Here is a 16,786-nt window from a genome sequence, read left to right as displayed (position 1 = left end):
ATTTGAAAAATTAGAGTTCGCCTTTTATACAGCTTTGCTCATAACGTTGTTTTTGCTAAAATGACAATTATGTCTTCCTTAAAATTGGAATGAACTTGAATGTTCTGACAAAGTTTCGAGCAGCATTTTGAACAGCTTTCAATGGGCTTGATAAACTTGTTATGAGCATTTGTGGGAGTTATGTCGGACTACCAGCAAACTTACCATCTTAAGCAGTCACACAGTTCTATTCGGTACTTGAAAGTTTTGCGTTCAGTGTCATACGGGTGTATCTATAATGATCGATGTTTATTTCCGATTATCTCTTCGAATTATTCTGGAAATACAATCAGTGTTCGGATTATTTCACGGTGTGGTCATATGGAGGACACTTAGAACTAGCGTCTAGAACAGTAGAAATAACAAAAAAAAAATCTTTTGGATAGTTGGATTCGAAGTTCATGGCTGGTTACGTAATGAAATCCTTAGCAGATTTCCCATTCAGAGATTTCCAGGAATTTATTCTACAGATCATCGAAATTGCTTGAGTTATAACAGATGAAATCTTGGAATTCTTGGCGGTTTTTCTCCGAGATACTTAATTGCTCAGGGCCCATATAGCCGAGGCGGTAAACGCACGGGTATTCAGCATTACCATGCTGAGGGTGACGGGTTCGATTCCCGGTCGGTCCAGGATCTTTTCGCAAAGGAAATTTCCTTGACTTCCTTGGGCATAGAGTATCTTCGTGCCTGCCACACGATATACGCATGCAAAATGGTCATTGGCAGAGGAAGCTCTCAGTTAATAACTGTGGAAGTGCTCATAGAACACTAAGCTGAGAAGCAGGCTTTGTCCCAGTGAGGACGTTACGCCAAGAAGAGGAGAGGACTTAATTGCTACCGAGCCGATATTTTAGCACTATTCGTGCAAATTTATGGTTAGATCTTTGCCGAGTATCTAAGATCCTTACAAAGATGTCTACTACCTGAAAAAAAACCTGAAAAACCGAGAATCCTCAGGGGATTTTATTTAATAGGGAAAAGCCTGGAATACTCAGGGAAATTTTGTTCGCTATCAAATTTTCGTGATTTGTGCCAACGTAAGAACAGTAACGACATTCACAATACGCGCGACGTGAGACGAAACATAACACTTATAGTTCTTACAATCGTCAAGATATTAAAATTTACCTTTCGTCCATAAAAAAAAAAAAAACAAAAAACCCTGCTACAGGCATTCCGTTAAGGTTTCTTTGTGGTTCTACCAGCATTTTTCAAGATTCGAACAATTCCTTCCAGGATTCTTTCTTGTACTTGTACGTCTTCCTGTATTCTTCCTGTAATTTCCTTCCAAAACTTCTTTCAGAGGTGTTGCCGGTATTGCTCTCACAATCCGTCATGGGATTTCTCTCGGAGTCCCTCTTGCGTTTTGCCCCAATTTCCACAAGAATTACTCTAAAGATATATCGCAAATATTTTTGCGGAGTTTTGCTGGAGTTTCTCGCGGAATTCCTCTTGAAGATTCTCCTCATTTCTTTCTTCGGTGTTCTTGGGACTTCCCCAGAAGAGTTGTCACAAGATCATTAATCCTGAGATATTTAATAGAGCTCCTTCATGGTTTTCTTTGGAGTTTTTCACGAATTCTCTGCAGGAGTTCCTCCTGGGATTTCTTCCGCTGTTTCTCCTAGAATTTCACTTCTGCTCTTCTGGATGTAATTCCAGAGAGCCTTCTGGGATTTCTGCAGGAGCTATGCGGATATTTCTCATAAGGTTCCTCTGTGTTTTCTTTCAGAGCTTCTCCCAGGCTTTTCCCCGTTATTGCTTATCGGATTTCTCGCACAGAGAGATGCACCTTTCGGGATTTCTTTACTTGTTCACTACCGGAGCTTTTATACAGGTATTTTTCTTCGGAATGTCTTCTAGGATAGCTTCAGGAGTTGAGATAAAATGAAGCGAGAAACTTTGCCAAGACTTATTGGAGAAATCTCGAGAATCTCTGAAGAAGCTCTGAAAATAGAAATCCCGCGAAGAAATCCAAGATAAACGTTAGAAAACTCTAGAGTCTAGAACAAATACTAGGAAGAGCTCGCAAAAATCACGAGAAAAACTGCTGGAAAGCTATCCCACTAAGAGAAATTCCTGAAGGTACTTTGACTACCTTTTGGAAGGATCTCTGGGAGAAATCCAGCGAGAAACTCTGGAAACGTATTCGAAATAACTCTGGAGGACATCCCAGGAGTCACAACAGAGATCCCGTGAAAAATTTCTGCTGAATTCTTGGGAGGAACTCTGGTAGAAACATAAGGAAAAACTTTCGAAACCCTGAAAGAACACCATAAAAGTCTAGGAAATATCTATTGATGGGAGCAAGTACGTAAAAACACTGGATGAAAGCCAGAAAAAAAAACTTCGGCAAACCTTTGATAAATTCAGTAACTCGCGGTAATAATTCTGTGATCAGCTGTGAAACAATTCAAAGCAGGAATTATGAAGTCCAAGGAAGAATCATGCATAAATTATGGAAATCTCAACCTTACTACACCACCATTATAAATAATTTCACTTGCATTGTAAATTATTTACTTTCATAATGCCTCCCTGAAAAAAGCTGGAAAACTCAGGGAGGTAGGTAGGACAAGATTTTTTTTTGAATTTAGAACATCATGTTCAGTGAATCCGTGGCGTGATCCTTAGAGGATTTATAAGAATACTAGCTGTACCCGGCAAACTTTGTCTTGCCTACTGCGTTTTTTTGGCGTTCCAAGTTCAGGTCCCCGTCGAAATGTATGAAAAATCGATTTTCAAAATTTCGCATTTTCTTCATGTTTTATGCCTCGCAAACCTTTCTAGGGTGAAACTAAGAGAACAAAACAAATTCACGACCCAAAACGGACATTCCCTTCGCAAGTTATGCGCGGTCCCACGCAGTGCTGGATTTAGAGGGGGGGGGGGGGTGGCAGGGCCCCGGGCCCCCACAAAATTCAACTTCACGAAAAAAAAAAATATATGAAGCAAGAAAAAAAAAGTAGTGCAAGAACTACTCACTTGAAGTGCAAATTTTCGGTAATACCAATCCGTGTGGTCAAATTATGAAATTCAAATAACTCAACGTACATATGTACATATGGGTAAATTATTGGTTAAATTGGGAAAAAATCCACAGCTCAGGTGAGATTTGAACTCACGACCCTTATCTGGTATAATAAGGGTCGTGAGTTCAAATCTCACCTGAGCTGTGGATTTTTCCCAATTTAACCAATAATTTACCCATCTGTACATATGTACGTTGAGTTATTTGTAGTGCAAGAAGTTTCTCTTGATTTGATGTTTGTCATAAGAACTTCAAATTACTGTCTACTGGCAATATGTTTGTGATATGTTGTGATTCTTCTGAGTAAGACTGTAAATATTTGTCCATCTATTTATGAAATTTTAAATTTTACCTCCAAAATGTATTAACATTTATTTTTTGTTGTGCATTTGCTTCAGAAAAATCACCGAATATCCTGAAAAAATCTTTAAAAAATTGTCTTCTTTAGCGGTGTTGAGATAATTCCATGAATCTGCAGGCCAAACTGAGCCGAAATCAAAGTTCTCATGAACTTTGCCCGAGAACCTATTTAAAAATCAGTTTGAAGTTCGTATGGGAGCGATTTGTCGAGTCACCCCTCGTCGCATTTTGTATTGGGCGGAGCTGTCTAGCAGTTGCCCAGCTGTCAGAAGGTGACTTCGAAAAATCTCCTTGAAACTGACTTTAGGTATCAAAATAAAGTTCTAAAAACCTGAAAATAGCATAGTGGTTTAGAAATGGGTGCTCTTGCGTGTAAAATCAAAAAATCAAAACATTTTCCTACACTTAAAAAAACAATTCTAAAGGAACTCCAAACCTCTATGAATTACAGAGTAATGAAGTTCCTGCTAAATTTGTTTGTTTTTTTTTCTGTCTACAGTTTTTGAAAACATTTTGAAGAATTTTGCACAAAGTTCTTGAAAGAATCAAAAGATTTTTTTTCGAAAGTCGGTAGTATTTTTAGTACTTTTGAGTATGATTTTACCTGGACAGCTTACGACTAACTTTAAAAACATCAAATCTGTTGAATCATTTTTTAGAGGAAATATAGCATGCATTTAAGGCAGATTATTGTAAAGAGTTTCAGCACGATTTTTATGAGTAAAGCGATTTGTTCACTGAAATGAGGATGAATCCATGGCGAACTCCTGACAAAATGGATTGAGAAATATTCAATAGAAATTTGTAAAGAAAGTAATAATTGAAAATTCTAATGGTATACAGTCAATAATTCCATCAGGAACTTATCATAAATTTCCTCTAAAATTTCTTCAGTATTTTTCATCACAATATTCTTTTTGATACAAGAATTATGTGGTAAATTATTTTGAAAGGTCGCCAAAACCTTCCCTAATAGTCGCGTTAGAACAAGTTTTTGTTAGATGTCCATTCTTAATGGTGATCGACCAGAAACTTCTCCGAAAATTGCAGCAGAGATGCAATATAAGTTGGATTTCATAAAAACGACACCACTGATTGCGCTACAAATTTGACAAGATATTTCTTCAACATTTCAGCTATAAATTCTTCTTGCAGCTTCTCTATGAACTTGAATTTAGACTAAATCTGGGATCTAATGCGGCGAATGCACTCAAGAACATTTTTTTACTCTACATTATTATTTATTATTGCTTTCACGCTAGAATTTCGAGTCTGTTATAAATAATTCAGAGGATATTGACATTTTGGCTAGTTCTGCTTATTGTTCTTGTTCTCATTCTTCCAAAACTACATTAATACCTTCATTTACATATTTGTAAGAATTAATATTTTTTTTGTTTTTTTTTTTTTCATGTTATGTGGGAAAAATTTATCTTCTTTATTCAGGGCCCCCACAACGCTGTGGCCCCGGGCCCCCACATTTGTAAATCCGGCCCTGGTCCCACGTATGCCATTGCATTTTTATTTATTTATTTGGTAAATTTATGAAAATTTGAAAGCCTTCGTAAACTCTTGACGATGTTCTTGGTTACAATAACGTTATCCTTTGAAGTTTAATCTTGCACTGACAATACCCATATTCCCTTGAAACATAGGCCTGAGAGGTCTTGAGACTTTTACATCTTTCTTAGGTGTTGAACTAACCATGTTGAACTGCATTGACACCTTTCGTCAGGTCTTTCTTGTTAATTTCGCTCACTAACAGAAGATTGGCCGCCAAATTGGGAACTTACAAAACGTTTTGGATTTCGATTGCTTCTAATCACATGCGAACTTCCTGCAGAAACGAAGAGCAAACCGTCCTACTTTTCGCTTTCCATGCACAGCATGGTACATAGAGTGCTTCTCTTGAACTTAGAAGCGCTCTGCTTCTGGAGACAATTCGCAATAAAATGTGCGAACTTCTTGCACGTAGAGCACGCTCTTGTTTTCGTCATTTTTGCTTACTCCGTGAAGTCTCATGACCATTGAGTTGTAGTCACAGTTGTGCAATTTCAGGATGGTTAATGTCGAACGACATTAGCTCTAACTCTCACTTTAAAAAACAAACGCTAACCATCAAAAGAGAGTCGAACCACACCGAAGCAACTCAGTCTAGTTCTCGCTTCAGGCAGTATCTACAACATCCAACAGCAGCGAGTGTCTTTTCTTCCACGAAACTCTGACCAGGGATGGAAAATAGTGAGGATAATGAGGAGTCATGCACTCTTGGGATAACTTGGATTTACCTGCGCAGTCAGCAATATGGACAAGGATGTGAAGAGCTGTGTCCCATGGGTTCCAGCAAAATTTTTCAATTTCAAGGTCGCGTGTAATTACCGCCTTCAATTCGTTCAATTTGATTAGTGTTGACAGGTGTTGACCAAACATTCGCAATATTGGTGGTACAACAGCGAGCAATACTTCTGAGTCCTTTCCTTTTTTTCGTTTCTTTGATTTTTGTTGACGATACCCAATGATTTTGAATGATTTTGAATGATCCTTCACCACCATCCACTCCTTTATTGAAGAATACGTTTTCCAGAGACAACAATCGTACTGACAGAGTAAACTATATTTGCATCTTGACCTCGGTACAGCAAACTACCGGTGACGCGGATTCTTCATTTCTTTTTCCGAGTCGAATGTAGAAATGATAATAATAGAGAAAATTTATTTAGGTCTTTGGTTTGCAATTTGGCCATCTCAATGTGATTTCGTAGAAATTTCAAGAGCACAAATCTAGGAACTTCTGCTCTAAGAAAGATTATAAGAAACGACTTGAGGAGTCCCAGAAAAAAAAAACTGTTGCAGAAATCGCAAAACAATTGTTGGAATCACAGGAACAGTATTATGTTTCCAGTTCAAAACCGAATTAGCGACATTTTTTCTTTGACTTCCGCTGCTTTTGTCTTGCGTTAAACACAATGTCGGAAGTGGGGCGCTGTATAGAGCACCAGGTGTACAATACAGCGCCCCACTTCCGACATTGTGTTTGACGCAAGGCAAAAGCAGCGGAAGTCAAAGAAAAAATGTCGCTAATTCGGTTTTGAACTGGAAACATAATAATTCACAAAAAGGAGAATCCTAGAAGGAACTTCTTGGGGAATTCCCGAATTAACAGCTCGACGTACGACTTCTGGAGGAATATCAGAAGGAACTACTGAAAGAATTTCAGAAGGAACTCCTAGAGGGTGATTATTACTCTGGACCGACCCGAATGATCACAACTGGTTAAAGGGTCGTTAATAAAACAAACAAACAAACATTACTCTGGAGCAGATGAATTTGCTGGTCGTCGGAAATCTTTAGATTCTTTGGAAGATTATTCTCATTTTGGCGAATGTCAAACTTGTCTTTGCCTATAAAACACACGATGAAAAATCCAGTTAACGTTGAACAATTCGTCATTGAAATCATCGTCATCATCAAATATTTAAAAGCAGTTTTTTCGTTCAAAACAAAAGTCTTTGCTGTGAAAATATATTCACTGTACTCCACATGAGGAATAGAATGCAGTGAATATATTTTCATGATCATTCCCTGTTGTGCATTTGGACGAGTCGGACGTGTGCTCCGTATCTCACCACGCGATAGCCTTTAAACAAGTAGAGTTTTTTCCCCCGCAATTGCGGAAGGTTTTTTATATCGTGCGTTCTCCTGCTTGTGCGAAGTGTAGTGTCGCAAGGTGGTATCCAGCGCAACGCGGAAGCGAGGTGCTTGCATCATCGTACATCAAGGTCAAGGAATAATCGCATCCAAAAGTCATCATTATCGCCATCATCAGCCTCTCCGTCAACAAAGAGGACGGCGGCGACGGGTGCGAAGGCAGACGCGACGGACAGCTTTACCATCTGCCTGCCTGATAAATATCTACCTGCTCCGGTCAGATAAGTATCACTCTTTCGATACACTCTTTTGTCTGCCCAATTTGTTTTGATCGCTTTTGTCTATTGTATCCCCAGTCCACATTCGACCACGTGCTTTTTTTTGACATCCATTACAGTGGTTCCCAAACTACTGTATACGGGTAAGGGTGTACAAACTGTAAATAACAGAACATTTTTTTTTGTTTTTTTTTTATTAGCTATTTTTTCTTTTTTTTTTCAATACTGTTTTTTTTGCATCCTACAGGGTGCGCTAAAATAATCATAAGAATTGAATTCGTATATTATTAGTACAAGTTTTTTTTTTTGCTTTATTTTTTTTTTATATATTATTAACATTGTTTGGTTTACAAACCAAACAGTTGTCGTCCTAAGGAAGAAAGTGCACTGTAAATATTTTAAGGTTTTTTCTCTTCCTCTTTGCACTTTTGAGTTATTTTTCATAAATTTGTTTCCACATGGAAGATTCGATTGGAGGCGAAACGCCTCCTAATGATATCATTGCTCGTACGCGGTTTTATCAGCCATCTTCGCCTGGACCTTGGGTTGTCTATTTCCGGCGCAAATGCAAACCATTGAATATGCTTTCGATTTCTCGAGAGCTGACGCGTAAGTATCCTGGGACCGTTGTTCACCAAGTGAAAGCATCCAAGCTGCGTGTTACCGCACCTAGCTACAAAGCAGCAAATGAAATTGCTCAACACGAAGCGTTTACTGTTGAATACGCGGTCTATGTGCCAGCACGAGAAGTGGAGGTGGAGGGGAAGATCCTCGACGAAATGCTGACATGTGAGGACATCAAGACCGGCTTTGGTCGTTTCAAAAATAGGTCAATTCCTGATGTGGCTATCCTAGACTGTAAACGCTTATCTAAGGTTTCCATGGAAGGAAATAAAAAGGTGTACTCGCCTTCAGCGTTTTTTCGAGTGACTTTTCCAGGTTCCGTCCTCCCGGAATTTGTTGTAATTGATGGTGGTTTTTACCCAGTGCATCTTTTTAGGCCGAAGGTTTTTAATTGTACCAAATGCAAGCAGTTTGGTCACAGTGATAGCTTTTGCGACAACAAGCCCCGTTGTGGCAAATGCAACCAAGCTCATTTGGAGGACTCTTGCACACAGGAAGCGGAAAAATGTAGCTACTGTGACGGAGATCCACACGACTTGCAAGTTTGCCCGGCTTACAAAAGACGCATTCGAAATGAGAGTCGCTCTATCATAAAGCGCTCCAAACAGACATATGCGGAGATGGTGAAATCTTTTAAAACACCAGATTCCGTGTCTGAATCAGCTGTCCCAGTTGAAAATCCCTATCAGGAGTTGTCTTCCGATGATCAGGACGATGGCGAAACTGATGAGGGTGGATCTCTTTCGGAGGTACACGCACCTGGAAAAAGGAAGTCATCATCTTCCCCGGGATTGCGCCGAAAGGTCTTTTTAAAGTCTTCCCTCAAAAGTTTGCCTAATGTTAAAGGAGACGGGGTAAACTTAAAAACTCCGAAGAATCAGGTTCCTCTAGCTTCAGATCCATGTTGTAGCAAGAACCTGTCACCCCCGTCTCCGCCTGTTAAATACACTTCAAAGAGAAATAATCGACAAGGTAGCAAGAAAAAAGCTACCAAAGTTCCTCGCAGTTCAAGCAAGCCTCCTAGACCCAAGCGAGGACTGTTTACTTTTAGGGTTCTCGTGGATCGCTTATATAATGCCCTCAGCCTTCCAGAAACATTTAGAGGCATTATTGATATGTTTATACCTACAGTAGAAGAATATCTTCGGAATCTGACACAATCATGGCCCCTCCTTGCTGCGATCATATCTTTCGATGGATAATTCATCAAGTGAGGTACAAGATATGATCACTGTGCTACAGTGGAACTGTCATAGTCTAAAACCTAAATTAGACCTGTTTAAGTTTTTGATTCACAACTCTGATTGTGATATATTTGCCCTTTGTGAAACATGGCTTTCTTCTGAAGATGAACTCAACTTCCACGATTTTAACATTATACGCCAGGATAGAGATGACCATTATGGGGGAGTTCTTTTGGGGATCAAAAAGACTTACTCATTTTATAGAATTCCAATCGCGACTCATCCTGGCGTAGAAATCGTCGCTTGCCAAATAAACGTAAAGGGTAAAGAACTTTGCGTAGCTTCCGTTTACATTCCTCCAAGAATTTCAATTAACCGCCGTCATCTTTGGAATGCGGTTTCTGCACTATCACATCCAGTTTTAATTCTGGGTGATATGAACGCGCATGGTACAGGGTGGGGCGAACCATATGACGATAATAGAGCGGCCATTTTCTATGATTTGTGCGACGATTTCAATTTGAACATTTTAAATACAGGTGAAGTGACACGTATTGCATCTGACGGCAAAGAAAGTCGTCTCGACCTATCACTGGGGTCAAGTTCACTATCATTCGATTGCTTGTGGAAGGTAATCGAGGATCCTCATGGTAGTGATCACTTACCCATTATAACCACCATAAAGCATAATAGTGAAAGGTCAGACCATCCAATTCAGGTTCCTTTTGACCTCACAAGGAATATCGATTGGCAAAAGTATGCAGAAGCGGTATCTTTTGGCATCGAATCATTCAATCCCCTCCCACCTTTGGATGAGTATCGATTCCTGTCTGAACTGATATATAAGAGTGCATTAGAATCACAAAAACGACGTGTTCCTAGTGCAACCTTCAAAAGAAGACCAGCCACACTAGGCTGGGATGATGATTGCACCCAGTTGTATCTTAAAAAATCTGATGCTTTCAAAACTTTTCGTAGGCACGGTACCTCATATCTTTATCAAGAGTACGCAAAGCTCGAAAGACAGCTGAGAAACCTGCTGAAAGCGAAGAAGCGTAGTTATTGGCGACACTTCATTGAGGGTCTCTCAAGAGAAACTTCAATGACAACGCTTTGGAGAGTGGCTCGCAACATGCGAAACCGCTCTTCTTCTAATGAGAGTGACGAATACTCCAACCGTTGGATATTCAGCTTCGCGAAAAAGGTCTGCCCAGACTCAGTCCCAGCACAACCGATTTCTTGGGAAACATCCCCAAGAGACGGTTCTCTGGACAGACCCTTCACTATGCTGGAACTTTCTATGGCTCTTCTTTCATCAAACAATTCTGCTCCGGGAAGCGATATGATCAAGTTCAATCTTCTAAAGAATCTCCCAGATATCGCGAAAAGACGATTACTAGACCTGTTCAACTCATTCATGGAGAACAACATCGTTCCGCATGAATGGAGACAGGTCAAAGTAATAGCTATTCAAAAGCCTGGTAAACCAGCGTCTGATCATAATTCATACCGCCCAATTGCTATGTTATCATGTTTAAGGAAATTGTTGGAAAAAATGATCCTATCACGACTCGATCATTGGGTCGAATCGAATAACTTGCTTTCAAATACACAGTTTGGGTTTCGCAAGGGCAAAGGAACAAACGATTGTCTAGCGTTGCTTTCAACAGATATTCAACTGGCCTTTGCGGAAAAGGAGCAACTGGCTTCAGTTTTCTTGGATATTAAGGGCGCCTTTGATTCAGTTTCCATAGGAATATTGTCAGAAAAACTGCGCAATAGTGGACTTCCAGGAATTTTGAATAATTTCTTGTATAATTTGTTGTCAGAAAAACATATGAGTTTCAATCTCGGACAACTGACAACTTCCAGAATTAGTTACATGGGCCTACCCCAAGGCTCATGTTTAAGTCCCTTGCTTTATAATTTTTACGTGAAAGACATTGATAGTTGCTTGGAAGGACAATGCACGCTAAGACAACTTGCAGATGATGCTGTGGTTTCTCTAAAAGGCCCACATGCAGAAATGTTGCAAAGACCATTGCAAAATTCTCTGAATAATCTGTCAATCTGGGCAAGAGATTTAGGGATCGAGTTTGCTCCGCAAAAAACTCAATTGGTTGTGTTTTCTAGAAAGCGGAACCCAGCCCAACTGAAACTCAATCTTTTGGGAATAGAAATCGACCAGTCTTTGACTTCGAAATACCTTGGGGTCTGGTTTGATTCAAAAGGCACTTGGGGTACCCAAATCAAGTATTTGGTGCAAAAATGTCAACAAAGGATCAATTTTCTACGCACAATTACCGGAACATGGTGGGGTGCTCACCCGGAAGACCTCATGAAACTTTACAAAACGACTATTCTCTCTGTTATTGAGTATGGCTCTTTCTGTTTCCACTCAGCAGCAAACTGCCACCTAATAAAGTTGGAACGAATTCAATACCGTTGTTTGCGTATTGCTCTCGGCTGTATGCACTCAACGCATAATGCGAGCCTTGAGGTCCTGGCAGGGGTGAAACCTCTCCAGAACCGATTCTGGGAGCTCTCGCTAAGGTTACTTATCAAGTGTGGAGTGAGCAACACACTTGTCATTGAAAACTTCGAAGAAATGCTCAGTCTTAACACTCAATCAAAATTCATGAGAATCTATCTGTTCTACATGTCATCTGACATAAGCCTACCAAGTTATGATCCTCCCCGTGTACACTTCACTAATGACAGTACCTCTGTTAAATACGATCTGTCCATGAAACAAGCTATTCATGGAATACCAGATCAACTTCGATGTATATCTATTCCTCGCATTTTTAACGAAAAGTACCAAAATGTCAATTCCTGCAAGAGATTCTTCACTGATGGGTCTCGCATAAATGGATCCACTGGTTTCGGTGTCTTCAATGAAAATTTCACCGCCTTCCGCAAACTTCAGGAACCTTGTTCGGTTTATGTTGCTGAGCTGGCAGCAATCAATTTCGCTTTGGGGATGATTTCAAACATGCCCGTAGACCATTTCTTCATCTTCTCGGATAGCCTTAGTTCGATTGAGGCACTCCGGTCGATGAAACCTGTAAAACTTCCATCTTACTTTCTTACAAAAATAAGGGAGCAGATGGGTGCACTGGTCGAAAGATCATACAAGATTACCTTTGTATGGGTCCCCTCACATTGCTCAATTTATGGCAATGAGAAGGCGGACTCTCTCGCAAAGGTGGGCGCACAGGAAGGTGAGATCTATGATAGAAGAATTTCACATGATGAATTTTTCCATTTTGTTCGCCAGAGTTCTCTTCAAAGTTGGCAAAATGATTGGCGAGATGGCCAGCTGGGACGGTGGTTACATTCCATTATTCCTAATGTTTCTTTGCGAGTGTGGTGGTATGGTCTGGATGTAAGTCGCAATTTCATTCGCGTGATGTCAAGACTTATGTCCAACCATTACTCGCTAGACGCGCATTTACACAGGATTAACCTCGCGTTGAGCAATGTTTGTACTAAGTGCGGTTCCGGTTATGATGACATCGACCACGTAGTTTGGCAATGCCCGGATAATGACGCCTCCAGAGCGCTACTTTTGGATACCCTTGAGGCCCGAGGTAGACAACCCTTTGTTCTTGTGAGAGATGTGTTGGGGACCCGCGATGTCACATACATGGGATGTATTTTCGACTTTCTTCGCTCTGCTGGTATAAAAGTTTAATTTGCTTGTGTTTTCTTCTCCAGTTTTTTTTTTTCTCTGTTTTGTCCTCTTTGTGTTACCAAGCTGCTCCTGGCCATCCGGAAGACCAAGTCCCACAACAAGTTGGTACCAACACCACAAGGCACCGAATACGCTAGCAAGATGCGATTCACCCCCGGATGAGCAGCAGTGAAACCTTTGGCCCAATCCTTACCCTGTCCATCCCTCAAAATGTGACCTTCTAACCTCGAGCTGCCACGAGTACCCTGGCTTCCACCCATTACTAACAGATATCATTAAAAAGTTATTACTCTGTATAATGTATACTATTAAGTACAAAGAAAGATCCGCGGCTCCGTAAAGCGTTATACGCGATTGAGCCCCAAATAAACGAACTAGATAAAAAAAAAAAATATTTTCATGATCGATGTTTTGATTTACAGCGAGAAAACTGCTTTTTATTTTCCGAAAAATTATGACGGATGCTTGAGCCTTAAAAATGAATTTTTGTGTGGAGTAAAGCCAGTCAGAACAAGGTTTTCAAAGGTCGATAATGCTAGTGGTTCTTATTCTGATACTAATCCATTTACGCTAACAGGTTGACAGTTTAGGTCATCAATAATTCTCCACGAGTACCTACAACACAATCATTGCACTCATAATGCCATTGATTGCTGCCAAATTATACCTTCACTGAGAATAGAGAGAGCCCTGCGGTGGTATGAGGTCAACGTGCACATCACTATAATGGCACTCAACCCGATTACACTCGTAAATTATTCAATTGCTTCACCACGTCCTATGTACTCTCCTTCTGTCGGTCGCGCGTAAATCCTATCAGCTATACACTCGAGCGTAGGTCACCACTTGCTTGCTTCTTCCTGGAATCTGCATTCGTGCATTCGTTTGTTAGCCATAGAATAACGTCGTCCATCGCTGCCTATCTATCCTGCAGCAATGTGTTCGCTCATTCATAAATCCACGCTTCGTCGCAGATTCTAGGTCAAGGTTTTCGAAAACCACCGCATTATGCCACACTTCCGTATCATTCATAGGTATGCCTCACTGCCAGGTGCGCCTTCCCAATTCAGTCCGGAGAGCAGCGGCGTACGACAACAAGAAATCCAATTCAATACTCGTCCGATAATGATAGTGAACATACACGACATAAAAAGACACTCTTTCTGACTATGAAAACGTTGATGGAGCAACGGATAATGTATACCTAGGTATGTGATGTGGTGTATGCAGTTACTCGCGCTATCATTCAACTCACACCAGGTACTGCTTGTTTTAGTTAACGAAACTTAGTCAGGTGCGATGACTCACAATCTTTCCACAGTTCAGTTGGTATCAAAACGAAAAGCACAATCTGATGTTTGCACACTGTTTAAAAATCTACCCGACGATGTCTGAATGGGACTTCTGACCGAGTACTCTTCCATTAACAAAATCTACTCCACACCGAAAGAATGCTGGTTGAATGTGGTCTTAGGTCTTGATTTGATTTACAAATTAAATTGAATTGACTCTCATCTTAGTTCATCATCCGGACGGACGATCCTTCTCACAAGGCATCCGACCGACACGACCGACGAGACGAGTAACAAAGGGGTTGATCTGTTGTAGTTGAAACTGAGTGTGAATGTGAAAGGTTGAACAATGATCAGCTAGCCACCCCGCGCGTCGTGTTTGAACCACTCCCTTATGATTGAACTGATCCTTTCGCGTCGCGCCTTCAACATACTATCGCCGTCAATCATAACTGTTGGGAGTTTTGTGTTTATATTTGCAAAAGACTACAAAAAGAAGCCACACAAGTGATAAGGAGCAACCGTGCATGCTTGTGGCTTTCAGGGCTGACAACGAGTCGTTTAACAGTGTTTCACGTTCTGCATGGAACTAGGAGAGCACGTTGATCCACAAATAGCAACTTGAGAATGTATTCGGTCCACTGACAGAGGAATCGTTGAGCCGATTGATTATATGCATATCGCCTTGCTTTCAGTCCTGAGGTCTAATGATTGCTTGCAGATTTCGTTTCCGCCCCTAGCGTAGAGTGTGGCCTACCCACCTCCACTTTCGCTTCCGAATTTCTGTCGCTATCGGCTTTTGATGACATCGACGATGGAGCTCCACGTTGGAGGTCCAATTGTGAGGCCACCTTGCACGAATTATATACCGCAGGCATCTATTGATGAAGACCTGCAGCCGTTGAGTGTTCTCCACTGATTTACACCAAGTTTCACTGGCGTACAGCAGCACAGATTTTACGTTCGAGTTGAAATTTCAGATTTTGGTGTGTCGACTAATCTTGTTATTTTTCCATTCATTTCATAAACTCGCAAAAGCAGCCCTCAACTTCTTGATTCGTGCACCTATTTCGATCTTGGTGCCACCATCGGCCGCCATTTGACTACCAAGATATTGACAGCTTTCAACATTCTCCACTGATTGCCCAGCTACCGTAAAGCTGGAAGGATTGACCGTGTTTACATCCAACGATTTGGTCTGGTTTTGTTGACGTTGCAAAACGGTGAGTCGATAAAGAGAGCGTCCAATATAGCTCTGGTCCTCACAAGTTCCTACCTCATGCTTCCACGGGTCAAGTGATGACAAAGACCGCCAGCTAAGAGTTGTGTGCTTAGCTGGTAGTGCAGCCTGGGTTGGGACGTTAATCAGAACTGGCACGATGGAGTGTTGGCGTAAGCCCAATAAGCCACCCGTAAAAATCCCCATTGCGAATAACATAGGAGGAAATACGACTCGATACAATCGGCATAGACCCTCGCGACGAAATAAGGACTACGATTGGAAACTTGGAACATGGAATTGCAAGTCACTAGGTTTCGCAGGATGTGACAGGATAATCTACGACGAACTACATCCCCGCAACTTCGACATCGTGGCGTTGCATGAACTTTGTTGGACTGGACAGAAAGTGTGGAAAAGCGGGCATCGAGCGGCTACCTTCTACCAAAGCTGTGGCACCACCAATGAACTGGGAACAGGATTTATAGTGTTGGGCAAGATGCGACAACGTGTGATCGAGTGGCAGCCGATCAACGCAAGGATATGCATGTTGAGAGTTAAGGGCCGTTTCTTCAACTACAGCATCATCAACGTGCACTGCCCACACAAAGGAAGACCCGATGACGAGAAAGAAGCGTTCTATGCGCAGTTAGAGCAAAAATACGATGGTTGCTCGCCGCGTGACGTGAAAATCGTTGTCGGTGACATGAACGCGCAGGTAGGAAGGGAGGAAATGTACAGACCGGTAATCGGGCGAAACAGCCTGCACGCCGTATCGAATGATAACGGCCAGCGATGCGTAAACTTTGCAGCCTCCCGTGGTATGGTAGTCCGATGCACCTTCTTCCCCCGCAAAGATATCCACAAAGCCACCTGGAGATCACCCGACCATCAAACAAAAAACCAAATCGACCACGTTCTAATCGACGGTAAATTCTTCTCGGATATAACCAACGTCCGCACATACCGCAGTGCGAATGTAGATTCGGATCACTACTTAGTCGCTGTATGCATGCGCTCAAAACTTTCGACAGTTATCACCACGCATCGAAGTCGAACGCCGCGGCTCAACATCGAGCAACTTCGTAACGTAGAAGTGGCTCAAGACTACGCGCAGCAGTTAGCAGTGACCCTACCAACGGAAGAGCAGCGTGGCGCAGCTACACTTGAAGAGGGCTGGAGGAACATCCGATCCACCATAGGTAGTACCTCGGTTACAGCACTAGGCTTCGCGACTCCGAATCACAGAAACGACTGGTACGACGGCGAATGTGAACAGTTGAAAAACGAGAAGAATGCAGCATTGGCGAGAATGCTGCAACACCGTACGAGAGCGAATGAGGCACGTTACAAACAGACGCGGAACAGGCAGAACTCAGTCTTCCGGATGAAGAAGCGCCAGCAGGAAGAACGA

At 41.5% G+C, this 16,786-nt stretch overlaps 2 protein-coding genes across 4 annotated transcripts in view; one reads left to right on the top strand and one right to left on the bottom strand.

Annotated features, from left to right (window-relative positions):
• Window positions 1-16,786, top strand: part of LOC109416354 (translin-associated protein X) — a 43,580-nt gene that overhangs the window by 12,517 nt on the left and 14,277 nt on the right. The window lies entirely within an intron of this gene.
• Window positions 1-16,786, bottom strand: part of LOC109416353 (calcium permeable stress-gated cation channel 1) — a 30,971-nt gene that overhangs the window by 3,477 nt on the left and 10,708 nt on the right. The window contains exon 1 of one of the 3 annotated variants that reach the window (XM_062843291.1): window positions 205-322. The exons of the other annotated variants lie outside the window; for them this stretch is intronic. The gene's annotated coding sequence lies outside the window, so the exon portion shown is untranslated. Of the gene's footprint in view, window positions 1-204; window positions 323-16,786 lie in introns of those variants that run through there. 3 annotated transcript variants of the gene reach the window in all.

Source organism: Aedes albopictus, unplaced genomic scaffold, assembly GCF_035046485.1.
Source record: "Aedes albopictus strain Foshan unplaced genomic scaffold, AalbF5 HiC_scaffold_135, whole genome shotgun sequence".
Taxonomy (NCBI): domain Eukaryota; kingdom Metazoa; phylum Arthropoda; class Insecta; order Diptera; family Culicidae; genus Aedes; species Aedes albopictus.
This window is presented reverse-complemented; position numbering and strand designations above follow the sequence as displayed.